The sequence below is a fragment of the Mastomys coucha genome, unplaced genomic scaffold, assembly GCF_008632895.1.
Source record: "Mastomys coucha isolate ucsf_1 unplaced genomic scaffold, UCSF_Mcou_1 pScaffold13, whole genome shotgun sequence".
Taxonomy (NCBI): Eukaryota; Metazoa; Chordata; class Mammalia; order Rodentia; family Muridae; genus Mastomys; species Mastomys coucha.
In genome coordinates, this window is record NW_022196895.1 from 48,565,890 (window position 1) to 48,591,919 (window position 26,030).

The window sequence follows — 26,030 nt, forward strand, 5'->3', positions numbered from 1 at the left end:
AAAAAAAAAAAAAAAAAACCCTATTTCTCATTATGAAGCAGGCATCTCAGTTGGGAATAAGTTCAAATCTGTATTTCATTTGTACTTATTGAAAAATTCAAAAGTCAAGAGAGCAAGCTGTAGGAAGGCCCGTATGCTAATGTGTACACACCTGGGAGGCAGTGTCTATTGGCTGATTCTGATGCGACTTGATATTAAATTACTCTCTACATAGCAAATTGCAGGGAGACACCTTTAAACTGCCCTTACAACTAATAGAAGAATGTGTGACATTTGGGGACTGATCGCAGAAGTCTCTTTCTAAGGGAGCGTTAGCCGAGTATTGCCCATAATGGAATTAACTTGAGTTTCCAGGTCTCGAATCAGAAAGCAAAATGATGGTGCTTCTCTTAAGAGTCATAGAACATCACTAATGTTACTAATGCTGTTAAAAGGGAGGTTTATAAAGAGGTTTTATCATTTTTAAAGATAACCTGTATTGTCCCTGAGCGGTTCATGAAGAGAGTTTACAAGATAGCAGTACATCTTGAAATGGTACTCCACTCATTAGTTTGATATGTTCTACTGGTCTGCGTCTGAAAGGAAGTGACTAAAGTCCGTGGATTTCAGTGGGCTATGTCACAGCTTTGCTGAGTCCAAGCAGCTGTTCAGCGCAGGTGTGCAGTGGAAACAGAGAATGGAGGCCAAAAAAACATTGCGAGCACTGTTGTTTCGGAAGGACTTGGAGGGACTTCACTGTGCCTAGGAGGGGGGAAACCCACAAAAACATCTAAAACATACAAATGCTCTTTGATATCATCAGAGAAAGCCTGGGGCCATGTTTCTTGCCAGATTTAACTTGTTTCTTGTGCAAAGAAGAAGTCTCCCAAGTAGCAGGTGCATCATTAGAAGCAACACAAGGGACTTTCTCTTTTAAATGCAAAATCGAATTGAAGAGCCACAAGAGGATCCCTGACACTCTGAGAGAAAAAGCCTAGTTTTTTGGCAATCTTTCAGGTTAGGGATGCAAATCCCACAGGAGGAATGTGTGTCTTCCGAGACAAATAATATGTGGTGAAAATCAAATGGTGGCTTCTGTGAACCAGGATCCCGCATACACTTGTTTACTTTCGCTCTTTGACTTATATGCAAATTCACTTGCAGAGGAAAAAATTCCTGAAATGAATACATAATTTGGTCTCTGAGCTATACACTGTGCATTATTTTCCAGTCTGTTAGATAATAGACTTTATATTTTATGGTTGGCCACTTGATTCTTTTATTAAACCTTTAAAATTAATGGTCAAAGGTGAGCCCAGTGACAAGTAGGGGGGCAGGAGGAAAACTTCAAGGTCAAGGGTCACCTGTTACCCTTAGTGATTTTCGAGCCAGCTTGTCTCAAGGAAAAAAAATTTTTTTGAATCAAAAATAAAATTAATGACCAAAAGAATAATTGCTCATTAATGCCTGGGCCCTTCAAAAGTCTGACTTAAGTCTTAAATAGGTAGTCTATTTGTGAATATGGAGAATATAAAAGTGTAGATTGCAAGAGCCAGAGAGATGGTTTGGGGGTTAAGAGCACCCTAAGTTCTGTTCTCAGCACCTTTGTCAGGTGACTCCCAACTTCTCTAACTCCAGCTACTGAACATTCAGTGCCCTCTTCTGGCTTCCGTGCTTGCACACAAGTGGAATCCACTCACTGAGATACACACACATAAAGAAAACAAAATGACTCTCTCTCTCTCTCTTTCTCTCTCTCTCTCTCTCTCTCTCTCTCTCTCTTTCACACACACACACACCACCACCACCACCACCACCAACAACAACAACAACCACCACAGAACATAATCTCTTCATAAGGGAATTAAAAGCAAAGAATAGGATACCTAAAATTTTAAATAATGTTGCAGAACATTAGACAAGACATGTTAGAATTGAGTTCCGTGAAAACAAAAGAAAGTGGAGAAAGTCATCCTACCAGTTTAGCTGTCTTATCAGTTACTGGCTGACTGGTTATTAAGTCATTCCATAACGTAGTTGCTTAAGGCTACGAAAGCTCATGGTTCTGCTGGTCAGCAGCTTGGCCTGGCTTCTGCTAATCCAATGAAGGTTTCTGTAGGTGACATCATCTGTCAGCTGGGAGGATGACCGTGGGTCTTGGATGTCCTTGACTACTTGTCTTGCTGCTGTCAGGCTATGATCAAAGGGCACAGGTGGACTGGGACAGGAACCGCTCTTCCTTTAGCAGGCTAGCCAGGGTCTTTTCACTCAGTACCCAATCTGTATTCAGTGAGCAATGGAAGGGGTAGCAAATGACCCACCACCACAGCAGAGACAGGTGCTGAGCAGAATACCTGTGAGTGTCATGCTAGCTATTCTCCCACTGGCTTAGCATATTCTAAGGTCACCCCAGATCTGAGGGGGTTAAAAAGGCAACACCTGAAATGGGAGGTAACTAAAAGAAAAATTAGTTTTATTGTTTTTTAAAATAAATCTATAGACCTTTGAGTATACTTGATTCTAGAAGGAACATCCGGCTGAGGACTAACTCGTGAAACCCAGAAATGTAGAGCTTCGGTGCTTACGGAGCCCTTGGCGTGTAAGACGAGAAGTGTCCGCTGCTTCATGGGTCCACGAACTCCAGATTTAGGATTAAGTGACTGGTAATAGAGGTAGTGAAAGCAGAGAGTTAAAAATCACCCTGCGATTTAAAAGAGCTTAAGCGGCTGACAGAGGACTGCGCACTTATGAGACATGGGGAAATCAGTAAGTGATTTATTTGGGGGGAGAGAAAAACTCAGTCCCAGAAAGGCTTATTATAGGAGGCAGAGTTAAGGCAAGTGTATGTTATAACCTCCAGAGCGTGCTGAGTGTTAGCTATTGCTTAGGTTTGTAATTCGATGACTACTGCGGGTAGACAAGTTGCTTTGGGTAAAGAAAGCACCAGAAAACCAACTATGATATCCCCAGTTACCTTAAGAGGTTAGAAGGAAGTTAGAAGGTCCTTGTTCAGGAAGGTAACAATGATTCTAGGTATGTGGGGCCTTGGAGTACTGTTTCTTATTTAGTCGGGCCTAGCAGCAGGCCCCTTTGGCCTAGCCTTGGGTGACATACACGTTCCCAGAAGCCTACCCACAGTGGCATGCAGTAGGACACGCATCTTCAAGAGCAGGCACAGTTACACTGGATGTAGACAAGGGCGGTACAATCAACAGATGCCCACTGCTGAGGAATACTTGAAAACTGAGTCGGGCCCCGCCACGGGGCAGTGAGGCAGGAAGCCACAAGAGAGGCATATTTAGGTGAAGCTGTAGGTGCAATAACAAAGGTTAAATCCACGGTGTAGTCTGGTTTTCTCATGGAAAGCAAAGAGAGAAGAGGCGGGCCAACAGAATGCCTCACTGGGGATCCCTTCGCAAACATCAGCTAGAGGACATTTTTCTAGGAAGGAATGGAATTCTAAACACATTCTGTTGTGTCTTTCTCCTGAAAACCTATTCAAATTGCTGCTTCATCAGGCTCAATTATAGATAGCCAGGTACCATCAGGTGCAGCTGTTGGTCCAGACAGAACACCTGGCCTCAGTGCTTTCACACAATCGTTCTGTGCATCACATGCAGATGTGCTTTGTGAACGAGTCATGGATGGACCAGCTTAAACCTGAGCGTACACTTTTATAGTTTTTTTTTTATTGCCCAAGCCTAAGAACCCTGAAGATACTCAATAAATGTTAATTGAATGAATGAACGCACCATTATCTGGTGCAGTAACATTTTCTAAAACAGTCTGGTCTGGCTTTTCATTATTCAGGGTAGAGTTGGCTATAAAATCCCTAAGTGTCTTTTGCGGACTGAAATGTTTCTGGGCACTCCTGTCATAATAATTTAGTTGTTTTGTTTTATTTTGTTTCGTTTGTTTTTTTCTAATTTATCTTTTATTAAAAATTAGCCTTTTGCTTTTGTGAAATAGAAATTGTTAGGGATCATGCTTTGTTACTAGAGACAGAAACCAAGTCACCTCAACTAAGAAGCAGCAGATAGCATAGCAGAGACATTTGCAAAATCCCTTTCTGAGTCCCTGTCCCTTTCATGGTGCTAAGACTGGCTTAAAAAGAAAATATCAGGAAGAGGAAAGAGGGAGTACTGTCGATGTACATGGAGAAGGCATCGATCTCACCTGACTTTCTGAAAATCACCTCTGCTCACTGCATCCTGAGTCCCAAAGCCTTGGCACTAGGTCTGACTTCTTCATTATCTTCCTAGTCAGCCACAGATGCCTCCTGCGTCCATTTTGACTCTTTAGTTCTTCTTTGAGATCATCAATGTTTCACCTCACAAGTCATCCAAAGAAGGTACCTCAAGTCTCCAGTTCCAGTTAAAGCTGTCCATGGTCAGCGGCTCTCTTTCTAAAGCAGTTGGGCGCAGTCAAATCAAGGAGCTGTATTTAGAACCATTCATGACCTTGTCACTGTCCTGGGGACAAGTCCAAGGTGCCAGCCACGAGTCCTAAGGTCTTGTGGTGTGGGCTTTGCCGCCTTCTGTACAAGTGAGAGAGGAGAAGGAAGGTTGTGTTCATGCTGGCTGAGCTGTGTCATTTTTAAGGTACTCATTGGCTTAACGAAGATGGCTTTCTTTCATCTCCATGTTTTCATGAGAGCTGTTGCCTCAGTGGGATACTATTGCATCCTTCTTGATCTCACAAGAGCCCTTTGATGACCACCTTCCCTTCTTGGTTCCCCACATCACACTTCACCTTGTGATACAGTCTTCAGGATACATGGCCATCTCCCGCTCTAGACAGATGGCTGAAGTTTGAGACTGCACTATCTACTTCTCATGGCAGCTTAACTTAATGCTGTGCACCCTGTGCATGCCCTGAATCTTTCTTCTTTGGAGATTTTTTTAAGGAAGGATTTTTTTCTCTTAGGCTTTTTTTCCCCATTTCCTTTAACTTGAGTCTCATATTTGTAGCTCAGAATATTGAGCATAAAGTGAGATTCCTTTTGAAGTTCTGTTCAGATGGTTTATCAAAAGTTTTTTTTTTTTTTTATGGTTGGCTTTTAATTAGTCCCCAATGACCACATCAAGATAGAGCTTGAGAAAGAAGCAACCCAGACTTTCTGGGCTGCCATCTATGACTTAGGGTTCAGAAAAATCATTCCTCATACCACAAAGGAGGACAGCTAGTGGCTACATTTGTGAGATCCAAGGTTCTCTGCTCTGAGTGCTTCCCCTAGATGCCTTATAATTACTTTGTTTATTGAATTCTCTTTTGTTTCATGTGAGGAGACAGAGAGTTGTAATGTCTTGTTTCCCAGTGAATGTCTTTCTAGAGATGGCCAAGTTGCAGGAGAATTCACCTGGGTGGCTGACCAGTCTAAACAACCTTGAACTTTCACTACAAGTAATGTTTTTAGTGCTGTTGTAAGGTTAAATGGCTGCCCTGGAGAGGAAAACATGGTGCTAGAGAGATGACCAGTGTCGAGGACAGCTAAGTGCTCTTTCAGGGGACCCTTGATCAGTTTTCAGCATCCACTTTGGTTGGCTCCCAACCAACTGTAACTCCAGCCGCCGCAGGCATTCAATGCCCTCTTCTGGCTTCCACAGGCAACTGCTATGACATATGCATATATCACACACCCTCATAGGCATGAATAAAAAAGAAATAATTTAAAAAGAGAAATAGGAGCTGGGGGCGTGCAGGCAGAGGAGCTAGTCTCGGTCTCCTCTTTGCCGATGAGAAGGCAAGAGTGACCAAATGGATTCACGACAGGTGGGGTGAAGATGGGTTAACCAGTGGCTCTGGCCCCTAGTAGAGAATTGCTCCCTTTGAACCACAAGCTGCTCCTAATTTGCTTGAGACGTTATTATCTTGGATTTTCCTCCCTCTGGCTCCCTTTGCTGCAAATGAACGCAGCAGACAGACTACTCAGAAAGTAGTAACATTGCCAGTCTCTCTGGGTCTCTTCCTCACACCATGGTTATTTCTCCTGTTGCAGGCCTGTTCCTCTCTAGAACCTCCCTAGATTTTTCCCTTTAAGTATACACACAGAAAGGTAAAAACTCTATACATGCAAAACAAGTAGGTGGTTTCACATTTCCACATACATAGGGATACCATAAGTAAAAAGCAAACACGGGAGGCTGACTTTAATAATAACGTCTTCCTTCACTCCGTGCATCTAAAGCCTCAGCATTTCCATGTGTTCCAAATCATTGAACAGATAGATGCCTTACATTCTTCTTATTTCTGCACACTAAGTCATTGAAATTTGAATGCCTTTTATACTTAACCCAGACTACCCACATTTCCAATGCTCACCAGCTACTTGCGGCTAGTGACTCCAAAGCAGAAGACAGGTTTGAACTTTCAACTCCCCTACTTCTGATTCATTCGACACCTAGCTCAAACCTCAGTTCCTGCCTGGACAGGAGGTGTCTGTGGCTTTGTATGCTCCCCAAACCGGGTCAGAGGGTAAGGAATGGAACTCTGCCATCTCTCTGTATCCGCTGTAGTGTATACTGGGCACTCATAAGCTGGCAAACGTATTAACGAATGAAGGAGGTTAACTTGCAACACTAAGTTTGATATATGGAGGCTGGCCTTTTCAGACTTAGCATAGTACATTCACAGCCTCTAGTTTCTACCTCCCAGCTCTATCCAGAGTCAAAGAGCCCTGTTTGCTTCAGACTGAATGACCGGGGCCCTCCACAGTCAGAAACTGAGTGGTGGCACTACTGTGAACGGAGCCTACATGCGTATTGCTTATCTTTTGATTTCAGTCTCTAATGCCAAGTTAAAAGCCACAATACTCATCCTAGGATAAGAAAACAAACAGGAGGACAGACCAAACCCAAAGAATCATACACTAGATACACCCCTTACTGAGAGTACCAAAAGGGCCAGTTGGCATACAGAACGCTGGTGCACATGGAGAAAGCAAGCTGCAGCAGGGAGCTGCTGGAGTCATCTTGAGCTTGCTCTGATTCCCTGGTACTGTCAGTTCAACTCCCCCACCCCTGAGAAAACGGGAGATTTACAACCCGAGTACAATTGTCTTTGCATATGCAGCCGTATTTAAATTTCTGCAACTGCTTCTAAATGGCTAAGAGCATGTTTTTTTGCAGGTCTACTTTATCCTCAGTGACAAATGTCACTTCAAACAATCTTTTCAACCGCATCTGAAAGATTGCTACTCTCATAAACCATACTAGTCACATATGTAAAAAAAAAAAAAAAAAAAAAAAAAAAAAAAAAAAAAAAAAAAAAAAAAAAAAAATGCAAAGCTTGAAAATGGGAGAAGATACCAGTGTTTCATCTAAGCAGTATAAGCACTCGAAAACAGATGAAGATGATTAGCTCAAGCCCATTTACAGAGTGCTTGAAGGGAAAGAGAGAGGGCTCAGCCGTGGAAAGCACCTAGTTCACTTGGAGAGGATTCCAGTCCAGTTGCCAGCACCTACGTCCGTCCAACATCTCCCCGCCTCCTGGCATTTCATCTCTAGGGGATCTGATGCCCTCTGCTGGCCTCTAGAGACACCTGCACTCAACTGACTTACATACACACACACATACACACACACACACAAATATACATGCACTTGAGCACACAGGAATAAAAAAATGTAGAGAAAAAAAAGTGTGCTGAAATCACTTAGAATTAGGCTTCCCCTCAGTTTGACCACCATTTGCCAGTTTCACCCTGGAAAGCCTCTAAAACCTGCTTCAACTGTGCCTGATCCACACAGGAAAAGTAAGTCCTGCTCTTCCATGCTGTGTATCAGGAAGATTAATGAACTAAGACAACATTTTGAGCAATTTCATAAGGAAAACTCTATCTAGGGCAACTGGAGCGTGAAGTAGAATGCCAATATTTATTTTTGCAAAGTAAATTCCTAAAAGCTAGAAAAATCATCACATATACCATATGGTAAATCACTAAACACTTAGCCATGTTTAAGTTATCCCACAGCCATGCCAGTAAGGCGTGGACAGTTCAAGATAGACAAAGCTTGCATCCATTGGCTCTAATTTGGAGGTTTTCATCCTAGTCTCTTAAAAGAATTCATGTTTCTCTGCGACTCACACACAGTTCTTCAACCACCATGGCTCTGGGTTGCTGTGCTGGTGTAATTGAAAACCTATAAAAAGGCTGAGAGCTACTTTTGAATTGGCTCAGTGAACTTGGACTGGATTTGTCAAAGTGGCGAAAGGTTTAAAGGAATTTTCATAAATGAGGTCTCCAAGCTGTGTGTTAACCATAGAATTCCAGTGCACTCCAAAGCACATGAACTCAGCACAGTGCCTCGGAGAAGAGCAGTCATAGCAAGATAGAAATAAATGAGTCATTTTCGCTCCCGGAGTTGTGCTGAGGCAAGCACACTTAGCCGCTGATCATCATACTTTAGCAGCCTGCTGTGTACTAAAACTACAATTGAGAAGTCTAATCTTTAATTGAATTGAGTACCCACAGATTAACGTGGTGAAATTCTCGGGTACCGGATGTAGTGCAGTGTTTACTATTGTTGCTAAGAAATAGAGTAGAGCTCTTCGAAAGTTCCAGATGGGTTTGCAGAGGAGCGGGAGTTCTGCTTCTCCCTGGTGAAGGATTCTTCACTATTGCTCCCTTCCACAATGCCTGTAAGCATGTTTCATGTTTAGAAGCCCTGTGTTTTCAAAGCTTTCGTTGCAATGGGTGCATGGACGTGTGTGCACAAGTACACCATCAGTGGCGATTTGAAAAAGTGTCCCCGCCCCCAAAACCAGCATGAAATAAACATCAAGAAGGATTGGGGAAAATAGAAAGTTTCTTAAAATTTAACTATCACCAGACTCTGCATTCTGGCCTTAGTGGAAAATCGTCAAATCATTTTTTTTTTTTAAATTTGAGCCAGGTTGATGACTTTCCAAAATCATTAAAACATGCATGTAGGAAACCCAGTCTATTCTGCTTTTCTTTCTTTTCTCCTCCATTTGGCAAGCCTCGCTGCATGATGCATTGTGTAATACTTTTTTTTTTTTTAATGAAAAGCTGACATTTGCACAGCATGAGAAGAAGCAATGCTATTTCACTTGCCTTGTCCTAGAGAACAAGAGATTGCTATGTGCTATTTCAGTCAGGACCAGGCATTTTAAAAAAAGGGTCCTTCCCAAGATCAAAAACAAGAAAAGAGAAAAAGAAGAAGAAAAACCCACAGGGGCAAATTACTATTTGATCTATTTGAGGCAGACTGTTATATTCAGGGTCTGGTATTTCAAAGCAGGAGCCTTCCTAAGAGAGGGCAAACCAGCAATACGCTTGACTGGCTGTCTTGTGGACCAGAGTTGAGAGAACTTGGGCTCATTACCAGATTCTATCTTATATCAAATCTCAGAACAAGCTGGATAGAATTAGGAAGGGGCTGCACTGGCTGCCAGGAGCCAGGATCATGACTATGTCAGCAAATGTCCTTAGCTATCTTTAGCAGTTATTAGAACACACTCTTACCCACCTTTGGGATAATTGCTGGTGTGTTTCAGCAGAGAGCTGGCTATTAATTTTGGTAAGAGCTTATTTCTCAGCCTGTAAAAGTAGCTAGCCCAATGTTGAAGGGTATCACATGATCAGTATATACTAGCTGGAGAACCAAATCTTTCAACCTGTCTTGAAAAGTGAATGTGTTTATAATCCAAGACCCAAGGCTAACTCCAATGCAATTAGCCAAAGTTAGGGGTTTTAATTTACAAAAGAAAATCATGTATTTATACTCAGAGCATCTGAATAAAAGTCCTATGAAATAAGTAGGCAAAAATGCCATTACTGGCAGATATTTGGCAGACAGTTTAGAAGGTAAATGAAATCCTAAGAGATTAAGTCTGGCTTTTCTAGAGCTTTTGATGCTAGGAAAGAATTTGGAGCTTTGACAATAATGAGATAGAAAAATAAGATAATACAAACGGGCAAATAAATTACAAACTTGTTCAGAGTGTTAACTCCTCTCATCTCCACTATCTGTCCAAGCAGAGGACTATGAACCCCACTGGATAATAACGTTAGAAAGGATGGTAGATATCGCCTGGTTCTAAGCATGGTGTTGAACATCAATGCAAGGACTGGGTTGTCTAGCTTCTTATAAAGCCATGTGGTTTGGGATGAGTCATAACACTTTTCAATATTTTGATACAGTTTCATCCTCTCTCAAGCTCACAAATGTTTATTCATTACTCCACATATGAGCTTTAGTGGTAGGGTTTAAATAGAAACAGTGACATTGGATCCATCCACTGGGTGTGCTAAAGCATACGCTGGATGCTTTGTGGGATGAATGGATGGGCTGGCTCTTTTGAACTCTTGCTTCTGATTGGGTTTGCACTCATCAGGAAGATCAACTGAATGTTGTTAGCAAACAAGTGCAAAGAAAAACTGAGCTTCTTCCCTGAACTTCCTATTTCCAGGCACCTCCCTGTTGGCCATAGGTGGTGGCTGCAGATCTCTCTAGGGCTACTGTCTGGCTTGTGACATCTGTACCCTCCTCCTAGACACTTCCACCTGGGAACTGCTCCTTGAAGCCTTAGGAGCTCAGCGTTCATTCTACACTGTTTCTTGGTCTTTATATGAAACTATCATCAAATTGCATTTGTGTCTATGACCTGCTTGATTGACAGAGTGATAACCTGAAGTCACTGTAAGACTGACATGATTTTGGTAGGTTTAGTGCAATGATTGCTCTTCATTGTGCATTCAACAAAGCCATGTCTTCCATAATGAAAATCCATTCACTGGATGGCTTGGTCCTTGTATATACGTTGTGGAAGGTGCCTACATCAACTAAAATTTGGGCTGGAAAGATGGCTCAGCGGTTAAGAGCACCGTCTACTCTTCCAGAGGTCCTGAGTTCAATTCCCAGCAACCACATGGTGGCTCACCACCATCTGTAATGGGATCTGATGCCCTCTTCTGATGGCTCTGAAGACAGCTACAAGTCTACTCATATAAATAAAATAAATCTTTTTAAAACTTGATAGATAGGCGATATAACCTTACAAATGTCACATTCATATTCTACTACTGAGCAAAATGTAGGATGTAGAGCTGTGTTATTGACATTTTGGCATTATCACCATTGGGCCACCAATAAGAAACACTGTGGATTGAACCCACAGCTATTCTGCTGGGCTCTTCTGCTTAGCTACCCTACCAACCCAGCTTCTATTGTTAAATAAATGGACTCAATATACAATATTATTATCCCATCGTTTAAATTCTTCAAAGTTTAAAAGGAAAATAATTATTATTTTGCAAATGTTAGAAGTGTCGGGGGGGGGGTGAGGGGAGTCAGGGGCCAAGGTCATTCAGTCATTCAGTGCTTCCATGACAGAACTAAGCAGTGAAGGAGTAGTTTTGTCTTGTTTCTTAGTACAGGCTACACAGTCATGACATGTCTAGAAGAGAAAGCTATGATTTCAAAGTATTTAGTAAATTAAAACAAAATCCATATGGGATAATTGAGAATGCCTAGTGTAATAATCTCCAGTTGTGACTTCTAAATAACAACAGGATTGAATCATGAACACTTTTCCCTCTTCAGGTTAATTACTATAAGGTCTGGGATTAAACGCTCTTCACATTTCTATCTTCTTGGTAGTTTCAAAGTAGATGACCTTAGGGTGAGATTTCCCCTCAACTCCTGCAATAATAGATCATTATTGAGATGCTTGGTACTTCTTTGGCCTCTCTCTTAAAGAGCTTGTTCTTAAGCCCTATAAAGTAAGTTGCCTTGTGATTTTTAGCATTATTTCACCCAAATTTATGCTCATTAAACTGTCAAAATGAAAACCAGAAAATTCCTTGATTTTGAAAAAAAAAAAAATTTGAAAAACAAACCATAACATGCTTTCTTTCCATTTGATAGTAAATGTTACAGTTATTGGCATTTTTAGACCACATGTATGAATATATCTTTCAGTGTCTTGGGGGGAAATGTCCACATACCCTCCCTCTAACAATGTAGGTGGGGGAAGGGAATTTCAGAAACGTTTCCTTTTTTATTTTTGTTTTTTACAATTAAGTAGAGTTAAATTGTAAGGTTTTTTCTATGTCAGCTCAAAGAAGTATTTCTATATCATCCTTCCTAGGGAAGGAACTGAGCAGACAAAAGCAAATAGCCTATTGCTGAATGACCTAGCACTTCAAGGATGCAATACTGCCATTTGGAACACTAAGGTCCTGTTATCCTTTCTTTCTCTCCTCACTAGTATTTTCTTTAAGGTCTTCTCCAGGTAGGATTCCTTCTTGCTATTTTTTTTAAGAATATCTTTTTATATATTGAAAACCATACAAATATTAGCTTTCTCAAGTATGTATGAATTATCTTTGAACTAGCCATAATCTCCAGTTCTGGTAATCAAACCCACTTCCTACACTTGATGGGCAGCTGCTCTGTTGAGCTGTTCTTCCAGACCAAATTACCCTGCCCTGAGATGTTGTACTATAATGTCTAAAGCAGTGATTGTCAACCTTTCTAATGCTACAACTGTTTAATATAGTTCCTCATGCTGTGGTGACCCCCAACCATAACATTATTTTCATTGCTACTTCATAACTGTAATTTTGCTACTGTTGTGAATCATAATGCAAATACTTCTGGAGACAGAGGCATGCTGAAGGAGTTGTGACCTACAGGTTGAGAATAGCTGTCCTCATGTCTCCTTGTCTATCCTTGGTCTCTACCACTGTTGGCCTTTCACTGTTTCAATGTCCTCTTTTACTCTATTTTATTTTATTTTATTTTATTTTATTTTATTTTTTATTTTATTTTCCTTGAATGAAATAATCACATTTTCACTAAGAAGAAAGTATAGGCCTAGTAATTAGTATAAACAGAGTGTTTTTTAATCAATTGTACTAATTCAAATAGCAGTAGTCTAAGAACACAGTGAAGTTCTTCGTGGATTGTACTGAAAATATTACATTGTACCTAAGAACCTCCCCTGACTGTTTTCCAAACAGCAGTCAGGGACTCTCAGTGGTGCCATTGATGTTATTTGCACAGAGAGGTCTCATTATTCTGGGCACTCGCTCTATGAACCCATGGTTTAATACCTTTCTGGGTATGACATTTTTCCCTCTTAGGAATTTTCTAAGCAGTGAAGGAAGGTGTCTATCAATAGTAAGGACAGGGGTCCAGTGCTCTAGTGAGAGAGAGAAGTAAACAAGGGACCTTCCCTACAGTACGAAGGGCATGATCAGACTACCAAAGGCTTCCCAGAAAACATGACATTTCATTTAGAGGTGAAGGCTGAATGAGTGGTCACAGGGCAGGAAATTTAAAGGAGAGCATTAGCGTTCAACAGAACCTGGAGATCATATTTTTACACTAAGACATATGGTGTGGGAGTGGCTGCCATTAAGGTTCAAAGCATGGCTGGAGCCAGGTCTTGATCCATTTCCCACTGAAGAGGAAGGGGGTTTATGTACCACATTCGCTGAATGACACTGATATATAATCCTGTGTAGACTGCACCATTCATTCTTGAGATTTAGCCTGTCACCTGTGCTCCTGATGTCTACACTCTTATCTCTAATCCTGGCCTAGCCATCCTCTTTCTCTTCTCGCCATCTGAACCCTGGTGTTCTCTTTAAAACTTTGGGGCTGGGGGCGGGGAGGGATGTGTCTCACAACCCTTATACTCTCAAAGAAAATCTCCTTTCTTTCAAGATCTTGGCTTTGTTCCAGTTTCCTAGCTAGTGAATAGTTCCAGCTTTCAAGGAAATTGTCTGTAATGGTGCCTAGTCTCCAACCATCCCCCATCTCCTAGCATGAGAGGCTCAACAAGTCCAGATTTTATAGTTTTTAGGTTACTCTCAATATTTGTCTTTCTTCTGTCCCCATTTATCTTGTCTTTACTAATGTTGCCATCATCTTCTCTGATTGTTGTAGCAACTTTTTCTCTCTTTTTTTAATTGAAAAAATTTTTTTTCATATATCTGCTTCACCATTTTCAACTCTCCAAACTCTTCCAAGACCCTTTCCACCTCCCCACACATTAACTCCACCCCCCTTCTTTCTCTCTCTCTTTAGAAAACAAACAGGCAAACAAAAACATGCTAAAAAAAAGAGAGAAACTCACATGTAAGCACACGTGCACACACATTCACACACACACACACACATTCACACACACACACACCAAAACAAAACAAAACAAAACAAAAAAACAAACAAAAGAAAATACTAAATTGGAAACCATAAGACCAATTAGACAAAAGCTGCCCCAAAAAAGCAACGTGAGATGAAAGTCTGCAGAAATATCATTGAGTTTGTTTTGTTTCACCGTGACCATCACTGCTAGGCGTGCGGCTGCTTTTACTTGTGCTTAAATATTGTAATAACCTCTACTTTCTGATCTCTCCCTGCATCATTCCTAAAAGTGATTTCTTCAAAGATTTTTGCTAGCAAATGTGTACTGGGTCTTCCTTAGGTTTGGATTGAAAACCAAAATCCTTAGTACGTCATATAAATCCGAATGATTTTGGTTCCATCCGCACGTTTGGCTTTATGGAACCCACGGCCTGCCTCTTACTCGACACCGTGGTTGCGATGATTGCTGAATGACTTCAGTGTCCCAGACATTCCCAGAGACTGTTGGTCTCTTGGGTGTTTTCCTCCTCTTGTTCATTCTCTGCCTTCTTGCCTCGTCAACTCATTTCCTCTGCCCTCTGCCCTCACCTCTCTATCTGTGTGGTAAAAGATTATTTACTTTTGTCCACGGACACCTCAATGCCAGACATCATGTTTCAATCACATCTGCTGTCCTCCTCCTGCTTCATTTCAAGTCTGGCATGTAGCTGTGGCACAGGCACGGGCGTTTCCTAAGCAATCTTTGCAGACCAGGTGGTGCGCTAATTTATTTACATACATTTTCTCTTTTAAGAAAGTTCAAACAAGATGGCAGTACACTTTTGGACATGATGTGGCAGAGGGAAAATTAAAGGTTGGGCACTGAGATTTTTCTGATGGTGAACTCTCAGAATACTATGTTAGTAAAAACAAGTTAATTTTTAGACCTAGAGTGGCATAAAGGTAATAGGCCAAACAGAGAAAACGTATTATAGTGTTTCCCAGTGATGTTGAATCGCAGGTACTTGAGTGGCTGGGATGCATAGAGAACTCGTCATGTGTTCCTTAGGAGTCACCAGGGAACTTACTTTATTCAAATTTCAAAGTCAGTAAAAATTCGAGGCAGCAAGCTTGTTAGAATTAGAAGAGCAACCAACTGATAACAAGCATGAAAGTAGAATATATGACCAGAGGCTAAAAGGAAAAGAGTAGATATATCATGAGACAGAGAGACACCACATGGCTTTTAACCATAAATTGGTAAAATTATGCAGATACATGAAAATTATCTAAATTAGACTCAATGTTTTTAAGCATAAATGCTATGTGTTATTATTTTTATTATTTATTCTTTGAGATTATACAATGACATCATTTTTACCTCCCCGTCCCTCTAAACCCAAGCATATACTCTCTGCTCTATTTTCAGATTCATGGCCTCCTTTCTGTTCATTGTTCTCACAGATATATGTATATGCATAGATACTTTAAGGACATAGTATTTAATACAAGTACACCCTGCTCAGTCTATATAATGCTACTCATATGTACGTTTTCAGGGCTGACCATTTGGCACGAGGGAGCCATGCAGTGTGTTCTTCCCTGGGGAAGACTATTTTCCCATTGTCAGCATTCAGTGTCAAGCAAACTAATTCTAAACTTAGAGGCTCATTGTTAGGTCCATTGTTAGGAAAGAATAACGGTTGACTGTGTGGGTACTTGAGCCAGAGTACCTATGTTAATTCGTCCAAGCTGCTATAGCAAAATACGAAAAGCTGGGTAGCTTATAAACAGCTGAAACGTATACGCTTAGAGAGAGGCTGAGAAGCCCCAAATCTCGGACTACCAGACTCAGTATCTAGTGAGAAGCCACATTCTAGTTTGTAGATGTCGTGCCTTCAGTGAGTCCTGACGTGATGAAAGACCATAAGGGAGCTCCCCAGATCCTCTGTGGAATGTAATCGCTCCTAACCCAATCACCTTTCAAGGACGCTCACCTGCTAATACCGTCCCAGTGGTGATTGGATTTTAACATACGGATTTAAAGGAACAAAGTTCAGGCCATTGGTAGCATTGCCTACCAATCAGAGAGTTCATGATCTCTAATATTAACCCGCTGAAACTCCACTTTAAAAAAACCAAAACTCCTTCACTTTCTTAGACTCAACAGACACAGAGCCTCCTCCCAACACAGCATCCCTTCTCAAAACATTCACCTTGTATTGCTTCTCCATGATAACACTGATCCCAAATTCAGATCCTAAAGTTCTATTGTTCGTCTATTGTATTTCTTCCTTGGCACTACTCATTATTCAATGTTGTCTTTATGAATCTTTGCATTGTCTTTGACCCACGGCAGAACTTCAGCAAACATGTGTTGAGTGCAGACATGTCTTATTTTCTCTTCTGTCACTGGGATAAAACACTCTGACAAAATCAGCTTCAGTGAGAAGGGTTTGTTGGATGAGCTGCACACGCATCATGATGGAGAAGCCACAGGGGCAGGAGCTTGAAGCAGCTAGCTACTCTGCAGCCCTGGTCAGAGGAGAGTCATGAGTACATCGCATGTTGATGCTCAGCTCCCTGTCTTTATGCAGTCTGGGAGCCTCAGCCTAGGGATTAGTCCTGTCTGCACTTAATATGTGTCTTTCCACACCAGTTAATGCAATCAAGGTAATCTTCCTTAGGCATGTCTAGAGGCCATCTCACAGCTAAATATAGATTCTAACCCTGACCAGCATAAGAAAATCATTTTGTAGGATAGCGTCCTACAGAGATTGTGCTGCCATCTGACTGTGTTTTTGACTGTGTAGACATCAATTGCCTATTGTTAAAATGCAAAACTTGTTCACCGAAAATTCCAAAATAGAAAACACAAAGCTATATATCAATTGAAAAAGTCCTCCCATTTGGAGACAAGCTATTTACCATCTTGATATGTTTTCTGAGTTCATTTACTTGATATCATAGCTATTTATAATCTGGATATATCATTTTGTATTCTATGAATTTTAGTAAGTATTGAATAATCATCCTGGTTTTATACTCTAAAAAAGACTTTTATCCTGACTTCTAGTTTAAAATGGAGTAAATGTACATTTATCCCTGCATTTTAAAACAACAGAAATAACAAAACACAAAGAAGAAAATCCACATCTGTAATGAAGCAAGTCATTGGCAGCGACCCCAGAGCACAAGCCTTGCAATTCATGCCAAGTCTATAACATGTGAACACAGGTGAAGGAGGATGTAAGAACCCATGCTTATCTCAGCTCCTTGGACCTTGAACAAGACATTGCTTTCCTTCAAACTAAGTACATTGCCATAAAGCCATCTCCAGCGTTTCCTAGTGGATGTGTCAAAGCTCAGCTCTGTAACAAGACTCTGGGAGAGGTTAGGAGTGGTGCCACAAGCAACCACAAGCACTTAAAGGTAGACAAGATGGAACCAGAGAGGAACCACCCTATGCCCCTTTTATGTTTTCTTTCCTTAATCTTCTAGCTGAGGGAACCTGCCGAAAGTGAACCAGGGGAACGAGGGAGCAGGCAGCAATTGCCTTTAAGAGCAAGCAGAGGAGAAGCAGGATCCAGAGAATCAAAGGCTTTCTGGACGAGCAAGTCCGGCTGTTAGGGAAATGGCTCTCTTATTTCTGCCTCAACACATGGAGACACTCAGTAGTGCTGGATGAACTGAAAGGGGTACCTACTTTCTCCCTAATCTCTCTGTTAGTCATGGCCACTGTGGAGAAAATAACCCATTAAGATTAGAACTAAGAATGAAATAGCTGAGCTTGGATAAACTTTGTGTCGTTCACAGAATAAGGTTAGCACCAAGATAGGTTGCCATAAATCAAAGATTAAGCAACACAGCACAAAAGGGCCCGTGTTTCTGTAATTGTGAAATGGGCTCCGCAGCAAACGGTGAAGCTGAGCTTTTCAAATTGCTGAAGTGTCACCGTTTATTTATGAGCCGAGATAAAACTCATTTCTAGATAAATGACTAAATTGAAATACTATAATGCATACCATTCAAGTGCTGTTATGGTTAAAAAATGTGACCATAAAAATGTCACATTATTACGGAACCTATTTGTTGGTTGGGTGTTTTCTGACTTCTATCTCTCAGTTTATTGACTCCCACTAGGGTTTTACTGCTTGCCTTGCATAGCCAATGCACAGTAGCTGTTTTAGAAGCGGGAGGCTGCCCTTGCTATCTGACACAGCCTTGAAAGACTCCGAAACTTAAACCAGAACCGGCGTTCTTGCTGACGACTTTGGATGAGGTAGCCACAAAAGCATTTGTTGGCAGCCATCATACCTCATTCACAGAAAAGCACCGTGCCCTTAACACAGGTTCATAGTTAATTGGAAACTATATCTTTTCTCCCAATAGGCCTTCCATTTCCTGTAAGTGCTTAAGCTCTCATGGTGAATCTGCTCAACTGCAAAGAATAAGTTCTTTTTTCCCTAATCTTCTCAGTAGAGCAATACAGCCAGTAGGGCTGGTGTGTCCAATGGAGCAAAATGCAGTTTAAATCATCAACAGAGAACAGGCACCCCATTTCACAGCCAAGCAGTCCTATTTAGTATGTCTTGAAGGTCACAGGTTGTAGTCTACTATCAAGGTTACTAACACTTCGGATGTTGATGGGATTAGGCCACAATGGATAACGTTTGGAGATACAAAGACTGTAAGTCACTTAAAAATTGTAGAAATGAAATATACACTGTAGTCAACCTGGAGGAAGTAAAAGGCTTAAGGAAGAGTAGATTAGTATGGGGCAGAGGGAAGATGGGTCATTTGGTAAAGGTGCCTGTTGAGCAAGCCTGGAGACCCAAGTTCAAACCCAAGAACACCCATAAAGGTAGAAGGAGAAAACTGACTACAAAAAGTTGTCCTCCGGCTTCCACGTGTGTGCTGTATCAGGACTCTCTGCTCTCCCTCTGCCTCCCATCCCATGAACACATACACAAGAAAAATACATTTTTTTTCTTGAAGAATAAATAAATAAGTATGGAAGACTTGCTCATGGTAAAGAGAGTCATGAATCCAGTGGATAGTCAAGTAGCATCCTGGAGCTGAATCAGACAGGCTTACGCACTCCAGTGGGGTCCTAAGAAGCAGCTACCAAGTCAAACTGAAAATGGAGTGAGCAGTGAGTAGTAGCTAGCCTTACCTAGCTCCAGGCCAAGAGCACTCTTCTACAGTACTTTGTATAAGTTAACCAACACACTCTTCACAATTGCTCAGGGAATTGTAAGAGATTTGGCATCTCTTCAGAGAAGAGGAAGAGGGAGGGGAAGGAGGGAGGGAAGAAAGAGAAAGAGTCAAGGATGAAGCTAGGATGAGAGTGATTTGCCTAAGTTCCATGGTTACTAAAGCTCAGCTGAGACTCTAACCCTGGTACATACATGTTCCCAAAGATTCATTACCTCTATCAGATATGGCTTACAATGACAGGAATTTATCTCTTTCTTATGTAAAAAGGTGAGTTGGTGCCTAGATCCTTCATCAGAGTTTCTACCTGGGTAACTGGAGATTCCCAGCAGAGAGGCGCTAAGAAAGAGAAGACAGTGCGCCTGCTCGAGGAGAATGGACGTGAGGTGCTAACATTGTGGGAGGGAAAGTATGGGTTTAGAGAAAGGATTTTAATAGCAAAGCCTAATTTAAGAAATGTAGATTCACATTAGAGTGATCACTTCATCTATTTCTCTTCGGCAGTAGAAAATGATCTTAATAGGAAATGTGAAATCTTGAAGCTTTGCAATAGTCCTAACTTAAATATCAAGTAAAACATAAACATAGAGAAGCTGCTGGCTTTGATGTGTATCCTAATGTGTGGATTATTCCTTCAATCTTGCTCCCTGAGGCAAAAGTGACAGTGATCCTGTAGCTGTGGGCTTAGTCTCTTGGAGAACTCTGAAAGGAACAGATGCCAATGACCCAAAGAATAAAGCCACTGCCCATGGCTACTTGTACTGTCAGAATTACAGCACTGTTTGAATAGCCATTCAGTTTTGCAAATCACAAGAATTAAAATGATCATTTGCCTAGATTAAACTAGTTTTATGTTTTTCTTCTCATTTTCACCAAAAGTACTCCTGTGTGGTTTTAGAGCAAGCAGACACTTCTCCATCAAAGGGAAGAAGGTGGTACCTGAGTTGGGATGGTGCAGGCAGCCTGGCCACATGTGTCTGGGCCATTACTCATACATATCAGATTCTCTGAAAACAGACCTTCAGCAGGAAGTACATTAAATAGCACTCCCAAGTCGACACCTCTGGATTAAAGGAAGGGGCAAGAGAAGGTGGGCTTCTCTTGTTAACTCCAGCCTAAGGCCTCAGCAAACTCATGGAGACCCTAAATCCTTCAGCACTGAACCAGGTTACAGCAAGGGGACTGGGCATGTACAACCCAACCCATCTCATCACTGGCAGGATCATGATAAAAGATGACTCGCTAACCAAGGGTCAATTCCTATAGAAAGTCATTGGACATTGGGCAGAAGAATCATTCCCAAGAGCCAGAGGAAGTGAAATTTGAACAGCATACAACGGTGTTCTGTGTCATAACTATAATCTCTGTAGTTTATAATTGGCATGTATTTCCTAGTTACTGTTTCATAGAATTCATCTTTCACAAAGGAAGTGAATTTAAGAGAAAATTATTTTAACAAGACGTTTGCTGTAGAGAAAAGAAATTACACACAAACATACTGATTGGAAAGTATGTTGGACGTGCATATAACTGAATGATATGTAAATAGAATGGTCACTTTTCATGTTCTGTATCCTCTAATGTTTGTAGCTTCCTTGCAAGAAGAGTGTGCTCACCCCCATTCAACTGATAAGTAGAATTAGAGCATTAAAGAGACTGATGAGATCAGTCATTTAATGGTATAATTATGATATCAGGTCAACTCTACCCAAATCAAAGCCCTATACTCAGTCATATCATATGCTATTAGTTCTAGACCTTGAAATACAGCCATAAGATTTCTGCTTTGATAACTTTTTTTATAGCAGTGCTTTCATATCCAGAAGTTTGTCATCACAGATCTCAGATATTTGATATTTAAACTAAGCATGTATCTTTGATCCTTGCCACAAACTTCTACTGAAAAAAAGGAAGTACTTTATCTTTACTCTAGCAGGACTTTGTGCTGACAGTGACCTGGCATCTTATAAAAACAGACAATTCTGAATGCCTGGTGTGGTAGTACATGAAGGATGCTGAAGTAAAAGGATGCTGAGTTCAGTGCCAGTGAGGGATACCTAGGGAGATGAGGTCTGAAAGAAGGAAAGAAAGAAAGAAAGAAAGAAAGAAGGAAAGAAAGAAAGAAAGAGAGAAAGGAAGAAAGAAAGAAAGAAAGGGAGAAAGGAAGAAAGAAAGGAAGAAACAGAAACAAAGAAAGGAAAGAAAGAAAGAAAGAAAGAAGGAAGGAAAAGAAAAAAGAAAAGAAAAGAAAAGAAAAAGGAAAGAGAAGAGAAAGAGAGAAGAGAAAGGATGGGAAAAGAAACAGGAAATGACATACTGTGTACTGGCTTCTGCCCTGTCCTCCTGCAGTGCATTTAATAGATGAGTAGCAGCTAAAGGAATTGGAGACACATAATGTAGAAGTAAGAAGTTAGTGTGTGCTACAGGCACTTAGTTCCCACTTGTTGAACATGAGGAAGGGATAAATATGTTGTGCTCGTTAGTTTCTCATCAACTTAGCACAAGGTAGAATCATGAAAAGAAACTTCAAGTCTGTGGGATATTATTTTTAACTAATAATTAATGTGAGGGGGCCGAGCCCACTGTGGGCAGTACCAACCCTTGGCAGTTGATCCTGGGTGGTACAAGAAAGTAAACAGAGCAAGCAATGGACAGCTAACCAATAAGTACCACTCCCCCATTGCCTCTGCTTCAGCTCCTACCAAGCTTGGCTTCTGCTCTGATTTCCCTTGGAAGTGGACAATAAGCTTAAAAATGGAAGCAAACCCTTTTATTCACAAATTACTGGTAGTTGGTGTTTTATCACAGCACGAGAAACAACCTAGAACACGTAACCATATATCACATATACACACAAGTACAGAAACAAACCAATCATTACATGATCCTAATTATCACTCTTTAATTTATGATGATGACATTCTGGAACCAGGAGAAAGAAATACTTTAGATATGCGACTAAAATAAATTTTGAAGTGAATTTAAACCTCCTTTCCATCTAAATAACTTCCTGCAGCATCTCATTTCATTAGAACGCCTGAGTAATATATCTTTTTTTCCCCTTCTTCTGAAACTACGGTTGACTGATTCCCCACAGTTGAATCATGTTACAAATGATAACAACATTTTCACTGCTCCATGACAGTTGGCTCTCTCTGATTTGTTTTTGACGCCACAATTAAAGTAGACAAGGTTCTGTTGTTCCTTTGTTTATTTTAATAGAGTGCTGCTAGAGACAGGTAACCCAAGAGACAGACATTTGTCAGGTATTCACATACATCATCCTCCATAGTGAACAAAAAGGAGTAAGGAGGGTGGGTATGCTTTCAGCCTTGATATTAAAAAGGCAACACATAATCTCAGTCTAAAGAGTTTTTTACCTCTATTTTAGCAGCTGTTACTTTATTCATGCCTTTGGTTCAATTCAATCGTAATTTAATGGAGGATTTGCAGAGCAGTTGGAAAAGGCAGTTATTTCTGTGTGATTGATGCAGTGTTCCATATAAATCTTATAACCCTGCATTATAAATCATGTGGGAATTTAGTATGAAAAACAGATGACTGCACAGTTGCTTTCTGAAATGCAGAAAAGGGCAGCTAGGTATGTACAGATAACGTCAGTGCCAATATATCATGAACATGTATGCGCATGTGTATGTTCATGAACAATCCTAAATCAGACAACTTGAAAATACACACTCACAGCTTATCAGCGTCAACTCAAAGTTCTCTAAATTGGGCCATCACTTCTGGAACTGCAAAGACTCATCGTTTATTTTATTGTTCTGGGTATGAAAACTTGTCATATACTATTATTGCATATTTAGGCATTCATATGTTATGTTGAGAATGGCAATTTATAAAGAATTATACACAATAACAAATTTAAGACTGCCTTTGGGTTCTGTGTGAAATTAGGAGCTTAGCAGTCATGTGAACTGCTCAAGAATCCATGCATGTCCACTGAGTTATAGACTTGCAGGTTTGCAACCTCCATAGTATCTAAAGGAATATTCTGTTGACTAGAATGTTGGAAGCAAAGCTCCTTTCAAAAATACTCTGTGATGATCTGAACATGACAGCTTATTGCAGAATTCATACCTACCTCTGCTATAGGACAGGCATTCCAAAGCTGGATTTGTATAGAGGCCAGGAAGGGATGTATACCAGTAGGGGTACTTGAGTATTCCACTCGGGACAGATTGGTGGAGCAAAGGGTGTGGGGTGGTGGCAAGTAGAGCTTGTAATAGCTTGGGAATTTAATGCCAACTTCTTCATGTCTTCAAGCTTAAGGCAGAGAGAAGGAGGGAGGGAGGAAGGGAAAGAGAGAGAGAGAGAGAGAGAGAGAGAGGTTTTGACAAAATTCCCTGACATAACACTGGCTAGGCAAGCCAAGTCACTTCCTTATGTGAGACACAAATTACCCAAAGGTCTCACAGCCTCACATTTCATCTAAGTCAGTATGAAACTGGATGGAACCTTGGCTCTCTTCTGTTTTACATACATGGGACATTTCAAGTAAGAAACTAATAGTCTTAACAGACTCTTCAAAACAGAATCAGAACCACCTCAGATAGGCTGCCTTCTTCAAGTGTGAGAAATGAAGTAACTGTCCACTTTTCAAGCAACGTTGTATATACTATTCAGCCAGAACTAGCAACCAGTTGGAGTCTTGTTTTGTTTGGCATATTGGCTTTTATCATTGATTGGCTCAAAATGGAACGTTAGATTTTTTTTCCCTTCCCATTTATGTCTCAGTATGAGATTTCCTGTCTTGATTCAACCTCTGTGGTCAACTTTTATCTGATCATTTGTCTGTCTGATAGCCTCTCGGTGTTTTTATAACATTTTAAACAGAAACGTAAGTGCTGTTTGTGAAAGGCAAGCTGTTCCACTATGAAGGGTCTCTTGTGACTTCTCAAGTTGTTTTCACATTCAGTTGATACTGAGCTTCTAGAACAGAAGTCTGGGAATTAACAATGAATGAGACCACTGAACACAGTTTTCCTTCCTGGCCAAGCCTGTCTTCTGGGGCCAAGCAAAACGATGAATGAGATGGAAAATTGATGGATATAGCCAAACGGGTTAATTTTATTAATTTCAGTTTCAACTCGGCTCAAAGACAATATAATAATCTATAAAAAAAATGGAATACTGGTTACCATTTCTTTTCGCTCTTTAAGAGCAAAATGTGTTATACTAATCAGGAGCCTGTAACTTGGCCTTACGAGCAGTTCAGGAAAAAAAAAAGAAAAGAAAAGACACCGTGTGAAACCTGCTTAGAGTTGGAAACTGTAAAGAGATTCTTTCTCTCTGTTGCTCATGAGGTACTTTTTTCCATGTGTTGAATTTCATTTGGGTTGTTCAGGAGAGAACATGGGAATTTTGTTCTACTTCTGGAACCTGTGGTGGAGGAGGACAGACGGGTCAAGAGGCAATCCAACCACTTTCAATAGAGAGGAGCCAAACGTAAATGACTCTGCAGTATGGTAGTTCTCTGGCTGTGTCTGTGAGCACACAGGGTAGCCATAGTTTCCGCAGGCTCACTTACAGTGACTTACCTAGCAGAAGTTATTATGTGGTAGACGGGAATGGAATGCAAGTGACTGGCAAGAGATCTCTCTCTCCTCCACACCCACTCCCCCACCAGTTCCTCTCTTTCACCAACAATACTAGGAACTACTAGGTCAGAGGTCACTGAGAACACTTGACACCTCAAAGTAAACAAATGTTTTGCTTTTCCGTGCAGCTATGAAAGGAACTTAGAAAGGTCAGCCGGACCTCAGTTTGCTCAAACATTGTCCATATTGACAGTTCCTCTGTCCCTCCCAGCTAAGCAATTATTTCATTGACCTGCCTTTGTTAAAAAAAAAAAAGTGAACATTTCTTCTGAATTAGTCAAAGGAAGCACATGGCTTTACAGAGATTTCCACGGGAGATTTAAAGAAAAATTTACTGCCTCCTCACCTGTGTCTAGACAAATTTATTAGGCACTTGCTGATGCCGAGTAGTACCTGTTTATGAAGCTGATTTCTACACTGCTTACATGGGAACTTTCATAAATTACCTCAAGTGCTTTAGAATTTAAGCTTAAACAAGGATTAGACATTCATAAATTGAATCAAGTGGTCATGAACTAGCAGGGAAGAAAATGTGTTTTAATGCACCTCTGGCATTCTCCACTTCCTTGCCTTCAGCCTGAGGAGCATGCTCCAGTTCCTCTGAGGAAGGACACATTTAATGTCAAAGCCTCCAGGGCCAGAAACATCCCCCTTTATATCTCAGCTAACCAGAAAGGTTAGTCAGCACCTTGTCTCTCTTACAGACTACAGGGTTACATTTCTAAAGTGTTGAAAGAGAAGTATACAGAGTTTACCGGTTGAGCAGTGCCAATTCCCTGGCCTCAGCAACAGTTTTAAAGCCTAAGATGTTTTCAGCTGTCAGAGTCAAGCAAGGTAGGTGGTCAGCCGAATGAACTTCCTACTCGAGTCATTAGCATTTTCTAGCCTCGAAATAGAACTCAGAACTGTGTCCTTTGAAATAGAAAACATCCACATTACTCATGGCAATATTCATGCTTAATTTTATAATTGAATGTTACTTTTACCAAACACACAAAAAAAAAAAAAAATGCCTATGTTCACACTAAACTAGTAATAAGAACCCTACTCTCAGGGTTGTTTTGATTTGCATTTCCCTGATGACTAAGGATGTCGAACATTTCTTTAGGTGCTT

At 40.8% G+C, this 26,030-nt stretch overlaps 1 protein-coding gene across 6 annotated transcripts in view; it reads left to right on the forward strand.

Moving 5' to 3' along the window:
* Sncaip (synuclein alpha interacting protein) overlaps positions 1-26,030 on the forward strand; it is a 144,838-nt gene that overhangs the window by 1,990 nt on the left and 116,818 nt on the right. The gene's annotated exons all lie outside the window — the stretch shown is intronic.